Source organism: Protopterus annectens, chromosome 5.part0 (genome assembly GCF_019279795.1).
Source record: "Protopterus annectens isolate FY-2018-M chromosome 5.part0, PAN1.0, whole genome shotgun sequence".
Lineage (NCBI taxonomy): Eukaryota > Metazoa > Chordata > Ceratodontiformes > Protopteridae > Protopterus > Protopterus annectens.
In genome coordinates, this window is record NC_056735.1 from 933,934,287 (window position 1) to 933,954,449 (window position 20,163).

The window sequence follows — 20,163 nt, forward strand, 5'->3', positions numbered from 1 at the left end:
CAAGTCATAGCTGTTCCCAGCAGAATGGCATATGAGAACTACTGCTCCATCAGTTTGAATCTCTTCACCCCCATAAGCAACTAGTTTTGCACACTTTGCTGAATCAAGTAGCTAACCAGCTTTTACTTTAGCAAACATTTGTGCTGATATAACATTGCACTTGGATCCAGTGTCTGCTTTAAGCTCTTCAGGTTTCCCATTAATTCAAACAGTACAAAATATTTCACTCTTTGCTGCCAACTGATAATCTACTGTGTTAACTGTTTCATCAATCACAGAGACACCACATAGAACGTTTGCTCACAGCTCTCTATCTGAAATACTTGCTTCTTCAGATCCTCTCTTTTAATAAAAGTGTGCACCACTTTAGATTTGCAAAGCCTTTTGAAATGATTCCACTTCTTACATTCGTGACAATGCTGACCAAAAGCTAAGCATTTTTCTCGTTTAGGTTCATGACTGCCTCTACAATTACAACAGTTAACAGTGAGGTTGGGTGATGTGGCCCCATTTGGTTTATATTTCTTTTTCATCTTAGCTTTATGTTGTACACTGTCAACTTTCGCACTGTTAGACACTGCATGCATGTTTGACTCATTCATAAGCATATTTGTATGCGTTTCTGTAAGCTCATATATTTGACAAATCTCAGTGGCTTTGCTCAATGTTGAATCACTGTCTCGAAGCAAAATCTTTCTCACTGCATCATCAACACCACACACGAGTCTGTCTTTTATCAACATATGTCTCAGATCACCAAATCTGCATGTTTTAGCTTTATTTCTTAAGTCGATAATATATGGTGCTATAGTTTCATCAGGCTTCTGATTTCTTATGTAAAACATGTGCCTTTCCATTGTAATATTCATTTGAGGGTTACACATTTTTATACATTTATGTTTTAAGCACTCAGGGTTTCCTGCATTTCAGCCTGTATCACAATATGGCAGTTCTCCCCCTCCCCTGCATACACTGCAGGTGCATACACAAATGAATGTTCCCTCTCAATGACTTCTGAGCCTGCTAAATTAAGAAGTATGAATGTCTTTGTATGTTCATCTTTATCAGAAAATGCAGCCTGTATGAAAATATCATATTCGTGCTCAAACATTCTTCAGTTCTCAACTAAATTATTGTGAAACACCAGCAGTCCAGGTCTACAAAATCCCTCTGCCATAACAACAAAATTTGTTTAAAGCATACACCAGGTACTTGTAATTATGCTCAAATTCACAACAATCTTTCTAAAAAGGCTTCACTTCAACACTGCAAACACTGCGAACACTCCAGAAACTTTGGATGAAGTTTTAGTTAATGTAAAAAACTAATGCATTGCAAAAAAATTGGTAATTTTATCATTTTCATACATTTTAACACTTCAGAAATTATTTTGAACACTTTTGTATTTATTTCGAGTACTTTTATCAGTTTGCCACGATTTCGGACATTTTGTTTATCTCAGTAATTATTTTGAACATTTTGAATGCTTCACCACTTATTTGGTGACTGTAAAATCATTTAAACAAGTTTAAGTACCTTTGAATAACCGCTGACCTGTTTGCGAGTTGGCTCCTCCACTTCTATCTGCCTGCCTCATGGTTTGTGAGTTTCTTCAACTTCATATTCCATTCTGACACCATGTTGCATGGCTCGTGTATCAAATAGACACTGAGGCACTGTGATGGGTTCAGGTTGTTTATTGTACATAAACACATCAGGAGCTGTAACTTTAACATATACTTAAGCTAACTGACTGATTCATTACTTCAAACACACTCGCATGTGCATCTTGATTCATGCCTACATTCATTCTGACTGACTATACAAAATGGCACTGATCATGCATGTGCTCAATAACTTACATGCATGTGTTATCTAGCTACAGTGGCTGATAAGGTACAATATACACAATGATCTACAGTCAGTGTTTGTGAGTTTGTGTGTAAATACTTGTTCCTTACATACTAGATTAGTTACAGTTGAAAGGAAGGAATCAGTCTTAGTAAACAAGAGCTTCATTATATGATGCCATATAACATTTTCTTTGGGTATGGTCCCTGGGTTCCTTGTTTGTTGAATGTTGACAGTGTGTTTATTACTTAGCTGTGAATAAACTTGATGTCATGAAAGCTTCAAGCTTACTGTTAATGCTAATGCTAACTAGGAATATATTTTTAATTTAGCTTGTTTTTTGCAGGCATGTGGGTATAAAAATCAATGTGCCATGCTATATCAGACTGTCTGGTACTTAGTCTGAGAAATAGAGCTATAAATTGTTAATGAGCTACTTTGTGGAGTGCAGGATTTTATTTGTTGTCTTGTGTGTGAGTCTGACCAAGTCCCTTCACCAAGCAGTACTAATAGGCTACCCCTGAAAAGGGACACCTGCTTTCAGTAAGTATTCCAAGCCATTTGATCATGATCTGACTCTGCCAGGGGGTATAGTACCATCTAAAATATATCAATTGAATCAGTGATTTTGCCTTGTTTTAATAGTCATGGCAAGCTACAGATCTGGAAAAACCAGTAAGAAACTTTGTTGAGTACTAGAGCCTCTGCTGTTTGGTCAGCTATCCTGTGTGATGCCTTTGGGCTGCAGCACAAGATATAAGACCTGATAAATGGAATCCTGCCATCCTGTGCAGTGTTTTCTCAGTTATGATGATCTACAAATGTTCTATGCTTATCTGCTAAGTAAATGTATTAATTTAGAAAGCAAGGTACCCTCTAGAGAAGTGCAAAACCTCCTTTGTGTCCATGTCCAAATTAAAACAGATCCATTGTCAAGTATAACAGCTGCTTACATCAAGCATTCTGAGTGATAAAACTTAGTGCAAATGAAACTGCATTGCTGTCAACATATAAAAATCTTCGAGAAAGTAATAAGCAGGTAAAAGCTTCACAGATCAAGGGTCAGTTACTGCTGAGTGTCTCATTTGCTATTCTTATCACTAAAGCGCAATGATAAATACTGAATACTAACATTAATCTTTCTGTTCTGTATGAAAGCACAGGTACTATGCTCTAATAAATTGCATTCAGATATAATTTGTTCTGCCATTAAAAGAAATAATCCAGTAGAACTGAATATGTCATTATTCTGACCAGAGAAGTTGGAATGGCGGTTCTGTTCTTCTATGAAGCATTAATATTGAGCTTTGATAAACTGTTCATGGGAAGCACAAAGTGAAAAAAAATAAGGTCCGTAAGTCAGCTTCTGCTAAATGCCCCAGTTTCTAAGCATGTAACTGTAGAAAGTGGATTCACAATTATTGTAAATTAAAACTCCACTGTTGAGACTTAAACAAATAAATAAATAAAAGTTTATAAGTACTGCCCCAGCAATCATTAGGCTCTGGACACATATCTATTCAATGTATTATTGATAGGTTGACATGGATTTAAATGCTCATTTCTCTACCCAAACATTAAATACTTTAAAAATAGAAGAATATGTCTTAACATTTAAACGCCGAAGGATGGAAATTAAAATGCATCTGCATTTCCTGTAAATCAGTAAAAGCATGTCCCTGAAATGTATTCCTAATGTTGCAATTCTAACACCAAATGTACAATTTAGTAGTGTAAGGTGTATCTTAATGAGACTAAGTCAGAAGCTCTAGGTAAAACCTAAATTGCCCTATGGTACTCAGAGCTGCAGTCAGCTCATCTGGTACCCTGTGGCACTGCCTGACCTGGCACCCCTCAACACTTTAGTTGAACTAAAGGAACAAATACTTCCTTTATAAGATTAGTTCTTAAAGTAACAATGAGAGAAGATAAAAATAATACTGACTAAATGGAGTTGCTCAGAGGTGGGTATGATGGAAAGCAGTTTTTAAGGCATAAGTGGAGGCTAATATTTTAATGGAGTTAGAAGCATAGCAGTCAAATGACCCTGACTTTACCACATGCTTTTTGTCTGTTCCTTATAAAATATGTTGTCTTATGGCAAATTATTGAGGATTGTAGTGCCTAAATAATACCAACATTTAAGTTTTAAACTTCATATTTTTCAGAAAATGCATTCTGTTGCAAAACTTCTTATTCTAGCAACTTGCATAGATCAATATTTAAAATCTCTCCCTGATTTTGGTCCTTTTTTTACAACTATTTGTTGGCTTTGCCCATGATTCTTGAGCTAAGAGGTTGAGTGCCATAGTCAGGAGGGACTGACAAGTGGACATTTGAAAAAGTGAATGGTGATGTGTGCTTTGGGAATAGTTGTGGAAGGATTAGTAACAGGATAGTAACAGGTTACTCAAAAAGAAGGAAAGGATGATTCTTGTTTCAGAATGACTAAGATACTGGAAAGGAAGAACGCGAACAGTGTTTGCAGAGATTTTAAAGAATGTGGCTCGCACATGATATACCAGGAAAGCTAATGAGATTGTTCTGTAGCAAACAAATAGCATGTTTCTCAGATAGGTAAATGGTGGCTTAACATTAAGATGACTGAAGGTGACTTTGAAATTAAAGTGAAAGATTCAAAGTGAAATCTAATGAGTTGCTTATTTTATTAGTGGTTGACTTGAATGGTAAAAAGATGACAAAGGGGAAAAGATGGTGGGTGTTGATGCAAATGCATAGGCTCATACTAGGCTAATTGCCCTTGTAAGTAATTTTAAGTCTAGCTAGTTTTCCCTTGTGAGATTCAAACCCTGCACCTTGTATTTATAAGGCAAACACCTTAACCATTAGGCCACCCTCTCAACTCTGGATTTTCCCTGTTCAGTATGATGACTTAATTTTTCACTTAGGAGTATGGAAGTGGAGATCATAGGAGTCTTTGAAGCTTTAACAAAATTCTGTGATAGTAGGTGTTGTTGTCATCTTTTATTAATTTCAGCCAGTGTTTCATAATGGAAACAGAGTAAATGAAATAATTAAAATAATGATCAATTGCTATTTTGTGGCAATATGAAAAAAATTTACAGTTCATTAAAGGAAAGTTTTTTTTTTTCTGGGGGGGAGGGTTGAAAGTGCATTGTATGGAAAGATATAATGAAATTATTAAAAAAAGTCTGTGAAAGTTTCCTAGAGAACATTAGACTGGAAATGCAAAAAAGACTAAGGGTGGTTCTCATAGTCATAAAGTGGACATGTTAAGGCTATCTGCACTGTCCATGAATGAGCACAGCTAAGCTACAATTCACAGAGGCCAAATACACTAATTCAAGATTACCTTGAATGAACATAAGCAAATTAACTCATACTGAGATGTAAATGAGGAATGATGCAACCTAGCCTATGCTAATGAAGCATTTTCTCACCTCTTTGTTGATTCATAGTTAAGTTTTACCACTTGTTTGTGCCATCCATGGATATGTTATATAAAGAGGAGTCTCACCAATCCTTTCTGCATTGCAGTCCACAAAAATGCTGTCACTTGCTACTTGCTTTGTTATTTCTAGGTGTGAGGTGATTGTCTTAGCCGAGCAAAACCGCTCGTGCTCTGTGGTGCTCACTGTTTGTGAAAGCAGAGAAACAGGCAGAGACTAGCACATTATAACTTTCAACTTCAGACCAGTGACAAGTGGAGTACTACAGGGTTCAGTCCTAGGTCCTCTCCTGTTTGCTATCTATTCTCTGAAGTACAGGCTAACACAGAAGGTCTTTGTCTAACAAAGTTTGCAGATGGCTGCAAACTAGGGGCCATAATAATATCTCCTAACGATGTGGACATCCTACAAAAGGGCTTCACTTAGACAGATGCCTGGTGTCAAAGCCATGGCCTCAAGCTCAATGCCAAAAAGTGCATTGTCATCCCTTTTGGTAAAAACTCTGTATCCATGAACTACCACATAGGCGGTAGTCTACTTAACACTGAAAGTGTGATAAGAGATCTTGGGACACAGGTGGACAGTAGTCTCTCCTTTGATAATCACATCACCACAGTAGTCAGGAAATCATTCTACATGGCACACCTTATCACAAAAGGTTTCTCATCCAGAAAAAAAGAGGTCATTGTTCCCCTCTACTCATCACTCATTAGACCCATTATAGAGTACAATGCCCCTTTTGGCATGTACCTCACAAGACATCTACAACAACTGGAAAGGCCACAGAAGTACCTCACAAAGAGGATTACCGGCCTCAAACAGATGCCCTACACAGACCGTCTCAAAAACCTCCAGCTTTACTCTGTCACATATCGCCTACTCAGAGGTGATCTCTACCTAACATACAAAGCTATGTCAAACCCAGAGCTGTTGGACATGCTCCACGTAAAGAAATCCCAATCCCACCAAGCTACATGCTCTAGGGACCTAAACCTTGTCACCACAATAAACAGAACATGCTGGAGGATAGATTCTTGTCTCAGAGACTTCCCATACTCTGAAACAAACTACATATCTATATCAAACAAAGCTTCTCATTAGCACTCTTCAAGAAAAATCTTGATGATTGGATAGGAGATAGGAAATTCACGCCGGGGATCACTTCTGTGGCTCTGCTTGACAGGGGCACAGGAAAATAATTTTCTTGGGTGGCAAAAGCCAGGGTACCATTTGGCTAGGCTTATATAGGCCCTAGGTCCAATAGCCTAGTACCCACCTATGAACCTATAATCAGGAAGCCTTTAACAGTTTAAGAGTGGACAGGGACATTACAAGGGTCTTAGTGGATATGTACGACCCCATAGGGATACTGAATGAATGTGAAACTTCCTAGCCCCGTGGACACTACGGTATATATAACCCTCATTATACTTGCTACAGGGATAACCAGAGACACACTGGGGGAAAGGTTGGGGATCTCATAGGCTTCTGCCTTGAGGATACTGAAGCAGTTCCTGGATGTATTCTTGGCACATGTGGATCAGTGCATCTATTTCCCATTGTCACCTCAGGACTGAGTCAGGACTATGAGTGCCTTTTATGAAAGTCCTCTGTGTGATACATTGTACCAATGCTGTAATTAGGACCCCCTTCTGGTCTGAGGGGGAAGTATTGCAATAGGAAGGGTTACCATTCAATCAATTGCCAGGTACTGTGTGATGTATGGGGGGGGGGTTGCATGACACATGTCTCTGTCCAACAGTACACATGATTCCCACATCTGGCACACTAGCTCATTCTAATGCCTCTATCTGAATGGTAGTATGCCCAGTGGTCATCTTGTTGGTAAGTGGAAAAATATATTTTTTCTTTTTTATATTTAATTTAAGTAATTATTCACATTAACATGTATCACTAAATACTAAATCACTTTTCCTTTGTTTTGTCCCCCCACTTATCTCTCTGTCATTTTCTCTCTCTCTTCTTTTTTTTTTCAGGTGATGCTGTATATCCACTGCAGTCATGGCATGCAGTGAGAACTCCAAGTGGAGCTGCAAAACAGACTTATATCACATCCCTGTCCCAGACCCGTATTGTCAAAGAGAGGGGTTTTGGCCTCCTGAAGAGCTGTTTCAGGTGCCTGGGTGAAGTCTGGGGCTGCCCTTCAGTATGACCCAACTACTGCAAGCAGAATGCTTACTAAGTGTAGCATTCTGGAGGGTCTGATGGCAAAGTGGCCCGTACTCTCACTGCAGCTCCCATTTCCAGTGCCACTATATGACTAATGATGTCCAGCCTACAGCAGTAGTAAGGGACCCCATGTGTCAGGCTCATGCACAGCATATGGCTGCTCAGGTAAAGAGGCAGCTAGCTTCTAGTTCAGAAATATAGACCATGATATTTAGGGTTAGTGTTTCCTTTCTTGTAAAAAACACATAGAGTTTAACTGATCCATGCAGTGATATCTGTGGGTAATCCTGCATGCTGCATGATCTGTTGCCACTGTTCATCTGACATTCTCTGTCATCGTGAAATAATTTCCTTTTTTTTCCAAACAGTTATTATTATTATTAATAATTATTAATAATATTTAATAATAATAATAATTTAATAATTAATAATAATTAATAATTAATATTATTGTTTTTAGAAGTCAAGCCTGAATGCTCAGTGACTCTTGTTCAGTAAGGCATCAAATAAATAGTTATCACATTTGTAACTGTTTTATACAATACATTCTGGTGAAGTAGTGCACCTGTGAATGCAAGTACTGAATGTCCTCATGTGGCATAGTTAGTAAAAATTATTTCAATACTTCATGAGTTCATGGATTGGATTGAAATGAAAACCTATCATATTGTTTTTATATTAGGCAACTTCTTCTCAAGTTAAACTATGCTGTTGGCTGAGGTACTGCACACCAGATTATTTTTATTTTGTCATACGCAATAATATGTGACTTCAGAGACTAAAATATCATCTCTTGTGCAGTGGTGAGTGGGAAATGGCAGGACTGTTTGATTACAAGGCAGGATACTTATTTTAATCTGTCATTTTCTCATTATTGTGTTTCCATGAAAACATGTCTGTTACTACTTTTAAATTGTAGTTAACTTCCAGCTGTAACAATGTTAATGCACATAGCATTGATGTTAATGACAGCAATCTCACGTTATGCCATACAGATTACTTTCCAGAGTTCATTGAGGTTTTAAACAGTGCCATTATAGAGATGAAATACACAGTTATAAAGTGTTCTAGCTCTACCATCCCCCCATTTTTATATGTTTTTCCCCTTCTCATTTAACATTCATCTGTGTTTCTGAAGGAGAAATTGTAAATAACAGAATTGTTAGAGCTGATTCCCAGTATTTCAAATGAGTCCTACACATCTCTTAAGGATAGACTAGATGATAGTGCAAGAGATTTTGAAGAGGGGCTGTGTTGAAAGCTGTATGGTGAGTTGGTACGATGTCATGACCTAACTGATGCAGCTGATCCTGCAGACACTTATCTGACAGTGCTTCATGAACTTAATCTGGACCTCAATTAAGAGGTTCTGATAGATGTAGATGAATGTTGATGTGGCCTGCATGAAATACATTGTGTTTGTCCCCCTCCAACTATTAACAGTACTTTCCTGAAAAGCACTTGTAGTCTCATGTGAGCTAAATCCACATGCCCAGACAGTACCCGGTCCTCTTCCCCTTCCAGGACTGACTCCTGCTTGAGTCTGGTAAGTTCTAACCAGTGTACAAATGGAGACTGTCACTGTTGCTTAGTGTGCTACCATACTGCACATTAATGTGATCATGGCATTATTCCTACTCTGTGCCATTTCCAAGTAGTGCTGGATATCCTCATGCATACCCCGCAAGACGTTAACCATTTCCAGTTGACTCTCTTTGGCAATGCTCTAAGCCCTAAGAATGTCATGGTACATTTACTGCTGGGCAGCCACTGCATTTCATGTTTCTGGGGTAGCTGTAACAAATGTCTGTGCCTGGCTCCTCTTTGTAAAGGTGTCATTGTGGATATTGATATCTCTGAATGCATGCCATCATCCCCAAAGCGTACATCTGGGTTTGGAGATAGTAATGAGGAGGTGAAGGGGTGTTGCTTCTGTACAAGTGTGAGTATAATGTCACTATGTGCTTGACGTAGTAATGCACTGCCACTTCCTGCAGAATTACTAACATATTGTGGGCTGTGAGATGGTGCCATCAAACCTGGGGACTGAGTGCCACTTTTTTCAGGCTGCCACATGAATATAACTATGTTATCATTATAGTAGCATAAATATAATGAATATGCAGAAGAACAACAATAAACAGCATCTAGTCAAAAATAGTAATAAAAATAAAATAAAACAAAACACTGTAAAAAGGCAGACGTTTTTAATAAAGCAAATGGTAAGCACTTTCGCAGATGTACTCTGCTTCATCATACCATACAACATCAAATAGATACATTTAATATATACATTCAATTAAATTCAAAACAGCCAATAAAAGCACACTAAAACACATTACATTTCTAATTAACCAGAATAAAACATTTTCTGTACACCCCTTTGTTTCAAAACAGGTCTTAAAGAGACCTTATTGTTTAGACCATGGATTTTAGCAGCTTGTAAATGTAAAATCCAATATAATTCTCTGCTTTCTCTCCTGGTATACAAGTCCCCTACTCTACAATCATCTCTCATCAATTCAATTACCTTAAATTTAAAAGTATGGCCTTCTCCCATCCCCATGGCATGTTTCGCTAAAGAATTGTTCTCATTACCTTGTCTTATGTCCCTAATATGTTCCCTAACATGTTCTGGAAGGGAACAATTGGATTTACCTATATACATTTTTTTACATAATACACATTGAGCAAGATAAATCAGATTCCTAGAGGCACAATTTACTTCAGCTCTAAAATAATATTTTTGCCAGTCCCAGGATGGGTAAAGGTACTGTCACTGTCTATAAACTGACAGAAGTTACATCTGCCACAAAGAAAAGTATCTATATAGGTCAAATTATCTGGACTCTCAAATCTATTACAGCATAAAAGCCTTTTAACTGACTTTTTGTTCTTAAACCTTAAATTCAGTTTCAACCCTATCAAACTATTAACTTGCTCGTCCGATGTCAATATATGCCAGTTTTTCTTAATTATACCACAAATGGAGCTAATATTACTGGAATAAGTCAAAGTTATAGGAGACTCTTTGAACACAGATCTATCTACTGCATTAGCCAATACTTCATCACTAGTGGTAGAGAAATAGGGCTTAGCTCTGCCAGAACATAAAGTATTTGTATCCATTGTCCCTTTCTCTACCTCATTCTTATTATAACCTCGCTCTAAAAGTTCTACCTTCATCTGTTCAATATCAGTGGTGAACCTTTCATTCCTATTATTCAATCTTGATAGCCTCATAGCGGGTCCTTTTACTATATTTCTGAATACATGAGGGGGGTGTAAGCTATGTCTATGCAATAAATGATTCCTGTGGCAGGATTTCCTAAACCTCCCAGTAATGATTTCATTTAAGTCATTATTCTCCAACTTAACATCTAAATAAGCTAAATATTTATCAGAAATTACTGCAGTAAATTTCAAAAACATTGCAGTATGATATAAGTAATCAATAAATTCATTGAGCTCATCACAAGTACCCCTCCAAAGAAGAAATACATTGTCCACAAATCTACACTAAAAAATAATGGAAGAAACAAACTTTTTACCTGAGAGCACATACTGGGACTCCCATTGTGCCAGCATGCCATTCGCATAACTGTTGGCAGAAGGGGTCCCCATAGCCACACCAGTAATCTGACAATAGTATTTGTCCATGGACATAAAAATATTGTTCTCTAATAAGAACTGTACTGTATTATACAAGGAATATAATTTAATACAATTAGGAAGGGGTATCAAAGTATACATATATGTTTCCTGTGCAAGGGGCCTATGATTTAAAAATAGCCCAAAGTTAATCTTTATCTGCCACTAGCCAGATGTATTTTCTTTGAATGTGGGTTTTGATGCTGTTTCAATGAATCTGAGTTTCAAGGGCAGAGAAGTTTTAACGCTAAGTCTATTTTCATTGTGAAACTGCATTGCTTTGTTTAGCAGATGTCTATTAGTGTTTGTGCTGTAAAATGTAAAATAAAACTTTTAAATGAAATACAAATCATCATAGAAGTAAAGCAGTATGCACATTACAGTGTTTATGGTAAATGGGGTGAAATAGCCAAGTAATGGGACATTGGAATAGCTGCAGGGGGAAGCCCCATTTGACCATGGTTTTGTGAATGGGCGTACCTTCGTTGATGGTTGTGCGTCAGGGCTGGCAACTCAGCACGTAAAAATCTACTGCCAATCATTAGCGGACTGGAGTTCCGCTGTGGCAACCCCTAACTGGGAAAAGCCGAAGGACACAACCACGTTTCTGGTTTGTTCCTCATAACATCTGTGGTATTCTGGCAAATCATTTAGAAATGAAGTCACTAAATAATGACAGACATTAAGTTTCAGACTTCATACCCTTCAGAAAAATGCATGCTAAAGCAAGACCTGGTATTCTGTCAACTATCTAAGTTTATACAAGAGCAATTTTAGTACTGTTCATATGTTTCCCCAATATATTTGGCCTTGTTCAGATTTCCTGCATTAAGAGGTTGAGAGGTACGAGCAAATAAATCATTTTATAGAATTAGGTATATCCTAACCTCTCAACTGTCCCTGATTTTGGCTCAAAATGTTGCTCGCCCCCTAATAATCCCTTTGCAAAATCACAAATTTGGAAGAAAGCATGGAGGGTTTACAATTAATAAATAATTGTAATGATCAGAGTAATAGATTACTTTTAATGTCAGAAATGCATGTAGATTTTCTTATTTTGTCAGCTGCTAAGTTAACAATACTAATATTAAAAAGTGTCCCTTCTTTGAAAGGTTCCCAGCTGTATTGTGTGGCTATTTTATATTTTTTCATCACATTTTTTGTCCATTTTTCATAAAATTGTGTTTTTTCTGACAAATTAGTGGCAAATCATTAAAGACTGAAGTTAGAAAATAATGACAGACATTTGAGTTACAGATTTTATACCCTTCAGAAAATTCATACTAATGTAAGACCTACTATTCTATTATCTTTCTAAGTTTATAAGAGCAATAGTTAAAAATTGTCCTTATTTTTGGGCCTTTGTCCCACTTCTATTTATGGCTTTGTCCAGATTTCTTGCTCTGAGATTGAGAGGTATGACAAATGTGTCAGGGCCATCACCGCCAGCCAGAAACATTTCAAATTGGGACATACTTGTTGCACCCCACTCCCCCACGCAGTGACTCTGGATGTGTCCAAGCAAGGCAAGGAGCAGTTATGCAGTGCAAGTGTGCAGAGTATCCTCCCATCCAATGTAGACACAAGTACTACAGTGGCTTTTCATCTGTCCTTGATTTTGCAGAATGTTCTGGTTTTCTGTCATATTTTTGTACTGTTGATTTATGCTTCTTCTTATTCAGAAAATGCATGTTATTGCAAAGCCTGTTGCTCTGTGTTTACGTAGCAATGCTTTAATGACCATCAGTTAAGCTTGTCTGAGATTGTAAGATGCAAGTAATCTTTAATAAGCTTACCGTTGAAGAATTACCAACATTGAAAGCCTTTTTGTTGCTGCCATGCAGAGAATATTTACCTAACTAGATTGCGTATAAGCCTTAGGTATTGAAATGCATATGACAGTATTTGTAATAAAGGACAGGATTACAGTATTTTCAGAAGCTCATTACATTTGTTGAAGACTTGCAGTCATCTTTGCAGGCCTTACCCGTAAACTAAACAGAATGCCAATCTATCATGTGTGGTCCATAACATGTGCAGTAATCCTTTAAACAATTTATCTTGAGTTTGTTTCTTTTTTCCTGTTCATTTTGTACTTTGATCATGTTTTCCCCATGAAACAAGTAGATGTTGTCAGGCAGCAGGTCTTTTATGGCTAAGAAGCATTTTTGCAAGTGGGGGTATCACAGAGATTGCTACTTTCAGCATGTTACTTGGTACTTTTATAAAGCTGAATATAAATTATAATTAGAACTGCAGTGCAGGGAGAAGTGATTTGAGTTCAGTGCTGCTTGTTTTTTTATACTTAATTTTTCTGGCATTCCAGTAATGCATTTAAAAAGTAATTTCTTTTTTCATGCCTCACAACCTTTTTGTTTCCATCTAGAAATTAAGTAAGCTGTCATGTTGCCAATGCATTGAAATATTTTTTCTTTTACACTTCATTTTGTCTTGATTTAGCTCTCATAATGACAGTTTGGCATCCAGGGCAGCGTATTTAATGAAAGTCCCAGTGTTTGCAGTTTTTAGCATAGCCCCACCCCTTTCTAGTTAGCCACACACCTTCCAGTTGCCCCCACCCATTCAGCTGTTTCCTGCAGCCCCCCCCCCTTTGATTTGAAGTCACCAGCCTCCACTGTCTAATATAATTTCAATGACTAAACAAATTAGGTCTATAAACCTATTAGTATAATCCCTCTTCTGTATCACAGTATGTCTAATAAACTCTAAACCAAGCTGATAAGGGATAACAGTAAATAAGGAGCAGATGTCCATTGTAACAAACAAGGTATTATTATCCAAAGGATTGGTCTGCAAATATCTGTAGAGATGATTTAAAATTGCTTAGTATCATTTAACACTGTTTCAACCCCATCTAATAGCCCTTTAAGATGTTTCTCAACATAAATAGATAATGGTTCAGTGATCCAACCTTACCCAGACACAATTGTTCTGAACAGTGGATCAACTTGGCTTTTATGCACTTTTGGCAAGCCTTGGAAAACAGGAATCAATGGAAAATCAACTTAACAAAAACTATAAATCTCATATTGTATACTACTAAGCAAACAATCATATAAAGTGGAATGCACTCTCTTAATGGTGTAAACATCATCCAAAACAATTGGTTCATAGACATCAACATTATTCAACATATCTCACATGGCAGAAATATAGAATTTGGAGTCCATAATGACCAGCGTTCCTACCTTATCAGCTAGTTGTATAGAAATAGAAGTAAAACTATGAAGATTTTTCAAGGCATCAAACTCAGTTTTCATTAAATTATGAATTTTTTTCTCTTTATGATTGAAACTATTAAATAGTTCATTCAACTCACATTCACACAGATTAAAAAAAACTTCTAAGGGAGAATTTAAAACAGGACAGAAAACACTTGACTTTTTAAACCCACTCATGTATACATTATCACCAAGCATCATATGTAACATTAACTGCCATGCAAACAGCCTAATGTTAAGAGTAACCTCACCGAAATGTGATTCACAAGCTGGAATAAATGATAGTCCCCTTTGTAAAATGGAAACCTCATCAGTGGTTAAAATATGGGTAGAGATATTCAAAATCAAGGAACAGGTGTCTTTTCCCACATCCTTTTGATGTTCTGCAAATGGACGCTGTCTTGTCAATTCCTTCTCCTTTTGCACCCTCTGCTGGTCAGCTGACCTCTCCCACCGAGTCTGTATTCCAGATGGGTAGACATAGACTCAGAAAAACATGATCCTGTGCTGTGGAGATAACAGTCTTCTTGCGAACCAGTGATGTCCCTAAATTACTGGATGTGTCAGAAGTTACAGAATGGGGATAAGTTTGTGAATGAGAAGCATTAGATACATTAACAGCAGAATTCACAATTGCAGAAGAATCATTCTTAGTAGAAACAGTTGTGGTATCAGTGCTGACATTATCTCAAACACCTTTGCTCTTTGGCCAGGAAAACAACTGTCCATTCCTACAATCAACAAGGTCCCTTTCTAATTTTTTGACTTTCTGTTTCTTTTAGCTGCTGCTCATAAGCTGTGACATCACAAATAACATCCTCCAATGCTGAGGCAACTAAGTCTGAATGAAAAGTCTCTAAGAGTTGTCGCTGATGTTCATGAATGGCATCACATAACAATAGCTCAAAGGGTTTAAAAATCTCCATCAGTAATTTTTGTAACCAAAACTAGTGTCCAAGTTTAGATGGATTATCAGGCTTAGGGCTGATTTGTACCCAGGTCTTAATGATAGAGTCTCCATCAAACCCATACTTAAAGCTAGGAAATTCCATTGATGCCTTCCCCTCATTGCCCCCTCATTGATTATTAATTTCTGGCTGGTTCTACTCTCACATTCACAACATTTTATTACACCATATATTTCCATCTCTGTATCCATTGTTGTTCTCGTCATTTTGCTTTGTAGGCTCATTAGGGGCCATTTGTTATAAAAACTGTAGACATATTATGTGTTTCTTTTCCTTTCAGCACATATATTTCACCTGAGTTTGTATATCAAGTTTCATATACTTTTCTTATATTTATATTTATTATAACATCAGCTGCTATCAACATCCTCGTGTGTGCACATATCTGATCTGCATGATTTATGCAGTTATAGATACTACGATATTTAGAAGCACACGCTGTTGAAGCCATAGATGCAGTTTTTTAAATGATTATTTTTATGCATTTATAATTATGCTAAATAGCTCACGTGTAGATATAAATATTTTTATTCATCTGATCCCTATTTTATGTATGTATTTATACATACAAGTGTTCCAAATGGGATTACATCACTTATTATTGAATATTATATATGCGTGTCATCTTTGTTGCTAGCATGCATATAAGTAGCAGCAGTTATAAGAGGATAGGATGTTATTTTGAAACATTTTACCTACTGCATACTGTTTACAGAATGTTTATATAGATATTTAAAACATTTTAAAACATTTTAAAATATTCTATGTAGCAGCAGTTATAGTAGGATAAAATGTTGTTTTAGAATATTTTTACTGTATATTGTTTACAAAATGTCTGCATATATATTTTAAATATCTTAAAACATTTTAAAATATTTTATATTTAATAGGATGTGACATCAGAGTTGACTGTAGCATTTTGCTACAAAAGGGATGTTAGCTTGAATATTTTATGTTTAACAGGATGTGACATCAGAGTTGACCTCAGTATGTCCAACAGGATGTGACATCAGAAGTTGACTTTAGCATTTTGCTATAAAAGGGATGCTAGTATGTTTGTTTGTTAGTGGCCTGATGAAGATTCGTTGAAAGCGCTAGCCCTGTGTTTTAATTATCTTAATAAACGTGGTTTCTACTGGACGCTTGGATTTATTTTTACATGCTGGTCGCGTGTTTTTTCTACAAGCTATTGCCCAGTGGATGAGCAGGTTCGAATGAACACTCCATGGTGATTTTGACTCTGTTTTATATTGGATTAAGAATTCGCAAAGTAGAGCAGTTTACAGGTTACAGCTCCATTCCTTTGCATGGAACATTGGTTATTTTACGTGACTGACTTGAATTCAATATAGTAAGTACACTTCCCACAATTTAAGCCTGGTCTTTTGTTGTACTTTATACGTTTTGTTTACTATCAGGCGAACAGAGCGCTGTGAGCATTATTCTTTGTTTTTATTCTACAAGTTTAGATTTTGCCAACTCTTTAATAAATCTGGGTAAGCAGTTCTAAGCCGACATTCTCAAAATCCTTAAACCTCTGGGAACTACTCTATAGTGGAGACACACCTCTATATGTAATCATTGCCACTGGGGGCATTTTAGCTTAAACAAGTCATTCTCCAGTTCTCTAATAAGTGCGCTAAAATGATCAGAATTAGTACATGTAGGATCCAAACTAACATTGTTGCCCACACGATTCAACAAAAGTAGTGGATTAGAATCAGCAAAAGTCACTTTGTGACATGTATTCCCACTACCAACAATATTCAGAACCTCTGGATTATAGTCCAATTCAAAATTATAACCTTCTGCCATGCCGCTAAATGGTCACACTATAAAATAGTAGCAAAAATATAACGAATATGCAGGAGAACAACAATAAACAGTGCCTAGTCAAAATTAGTAATAAAAATTAAATAAAACACTGTGAAAGGGCAGAGGTTTTTAATAAAGCAAATAGCAAGTGCTTTTGCAGATATACTCTGTTTCATCAGACCATACAACATCAAATACATACATTTAATATATACATTCAATGACAGATTTAAAACAAAGATAGTAGTTAGTATTACTAAAATGGTGATGTTGGCAGACCAATGCAATGGCGTTGAAAAAAATGTACATTTTCTTACATTTTGCTCCTTTTCAGGCTGGGAAGAGTGGTGTGGCAATTCACTGGAACTAATTTACCAAATAATTAATTGAAAATGACCACTCAAACCACCCAGATTTCAAAATATGTTTATTTTTGAGATGGTAGGGCCAATTCACAACATTCTTGCCATAGGCTGTGCCATCACTCTCCAGTTCACTTGCTATCTGATTCACAGCTAGAGAAGTTGGAAGTTTTGGCCATGGCAACTTACATTAAAATGCACTAATATGAGAGGTATCATTTTTCTTTATAAGGAGGCAAACAAATTCAGCTGTAGCAGATGCTCCTTCAACCAGCAGTAAGACTATAAGCTGGGAATATCTTGGCAAAATAGATCTAAGGATATAAATGTATTTATTTGGTTATTTGTGGTTGTTAACCAAGAAGGAAGACTAGTCCTCAGACCCATTTCAGCCACAAGCAGGGTACACATCACATAAAATTACAGAGAAGTCATATAGTCCATTTTATAGTACAAAATTATGTACACCTCACATTTTAATTCATGACAGGGAGTTTGCAATACTACATACAACTGAATGTGTCCAAAAGAATGTTTGTCTTTTCGGCTTTTCCCAGTTAGGGGTTGCCACAGCGGAACTCCAGTCCACTAATGATTGGCAGTAGATTTTCACAAACACCGAGGTGCCAGCGCGACATTCAACCTTCAATGAAGGCATGCCCATTTACACATATCTTTCGAATGCCCACCCAACTGTGGGGAGGATGTGTCCTAAAGAATAAATATGTTTAATTATTTATAAGCTACCTAGTTCATTAATAGGTTTTACACAGGGTTATTCTGGATTTTATTCAAACATCAGAAATTTTCACAGTGAGATAAGGATTGCACAAATATGTAGTGGATAGTGTTGTTACCTTACAGCATGAGGTTTTCCCATTCAATTCCCAAAAGCAGTCTAAACTGGCCATAGGTGTGTGTGTGTGTGTGTGTGTGTGTGTGTGTGTGTGTGTGTGTGTGTGTGTGTGTGTGTGTGTGTGTGTGTGTGTGTGTATAGTATGGAAGAACATCTGTGGTGAGCCAGCTTCCCAGTGATTTGAAACTTGGCTATAGCTCATTGTCAGTGTTGAAGTGACACCCAAACACAATGTGTGAAAATGGGAAAATATGTTGTGGCTGGCTGGATGGATAAAATTCCATTGGAAATAAACTCAAAATATTAAGTTTTTACAATGAGTCATCATAAGAATTTGCTAGAACATGACTATAGTATACTATGAATTCAGAGAAAGATAAAGGGATAAGAGTTGTAGCCAGAGATAGTGGGGCTTAGAATGTAGGGAGATGTACAGTTTGCAAAGGATAGTGTAAAATGTAGATTAGCTGAGAGGAAGTTCTTGGATGATGGGAAGTTAGAGAAGGGAGGAAAAGAAAGTTATATACACATGAAATAGAACTTTATAGATTTGAGCCAGCTTGAAAATAGCTATTAAGTTAATGGCGTGGAATACAGGAGGTGTACCCAGCCTAGCCTTTGTCAATAAAGCATGTGCATGTGCTTTTTATTTGTTATATTTTGTATTATTTTATTGCCTTTTTATATTTTGAATATTGTGATTTGTTTTCTTTACCTTGTGTTTTACTTGTATTCTGCTTTTAACTGCATATTAAAACTTCAAAAGAGACCACAGCTCTGTCTCTTGTGAGTCAGGCAGAAATTAGAACTGATCAATTAAGGACTCATACATAAGATAGAAAAGGTCACTTAAGGTTAATCATTTGTGATCTGAGGGGGTGGAGCTAGGAACTAAACCTTCTATTTAAAGGGTAAAATAAAACATTTCAGAGCTTTAAACTACGAACAAAAAAGACTCCACAAACTGTTAAAAACACAAAGAATCGAAGAAATGGAGCCATGTACTAACTTTAAAACAACCTATTTATTTAAGCGCTTTTCGGAAAGTTTAGTATCTTTCCTTCCTCAGAAACAAAACACATCAAACAAACACTCCATCATTTAAAAACTCTAAAATAAGTCATGTGATGTATTGAATGATAACCACCAATTATCCAATCAACTTGAACAAAACAAGTTCTCACGTTTCAAAACTAAAATCATATGTCATCTTAAAATGCAGAAACTTTAAATACACGATAACATATGTTTAAATAATGAACCTAAAAACGTCGGAACTTTGTTTTTCTAAAAACTAAAAAAGTGTAATTAAAATCAAAGCACTACAAGCTTATTGAGTTCAACAACAGCTACAAAAGGTAACTTACCTAACCTGAACTTAGAATTAGAACTAAAGCTAAAACTAAAATGAAGACTAAAAACATCCATCCATATAATTTGTACGACCGATCAACCCGTGAACACTCTATTCGCAAATTCTATTGCCAACTGTTTACTAGAAAAGCTCACCAGACTCTGCCACACTTTGCTGTTAAGGAAAGGTTAGTTTGCTTTTTGTTTGTAGTATTTTGTATTACTTTATTGCCTTTTATATTTTGAATACTGTGATTTGTTTTCTTCACCTTGTGTTTTACTTGTATTCTGCTTTTAACTGCATATTAAAACTTCAAAAGAGACCACAGCTCTGTCTCTTGTGAGTCAGGCAGAAATTAGAACTGATCAATTAAGGACTCATACATAAGATAGAAGAGGTCACTTAAGGTTAATCATTTGTGATCTGAGGGTGTATAGCTAGGA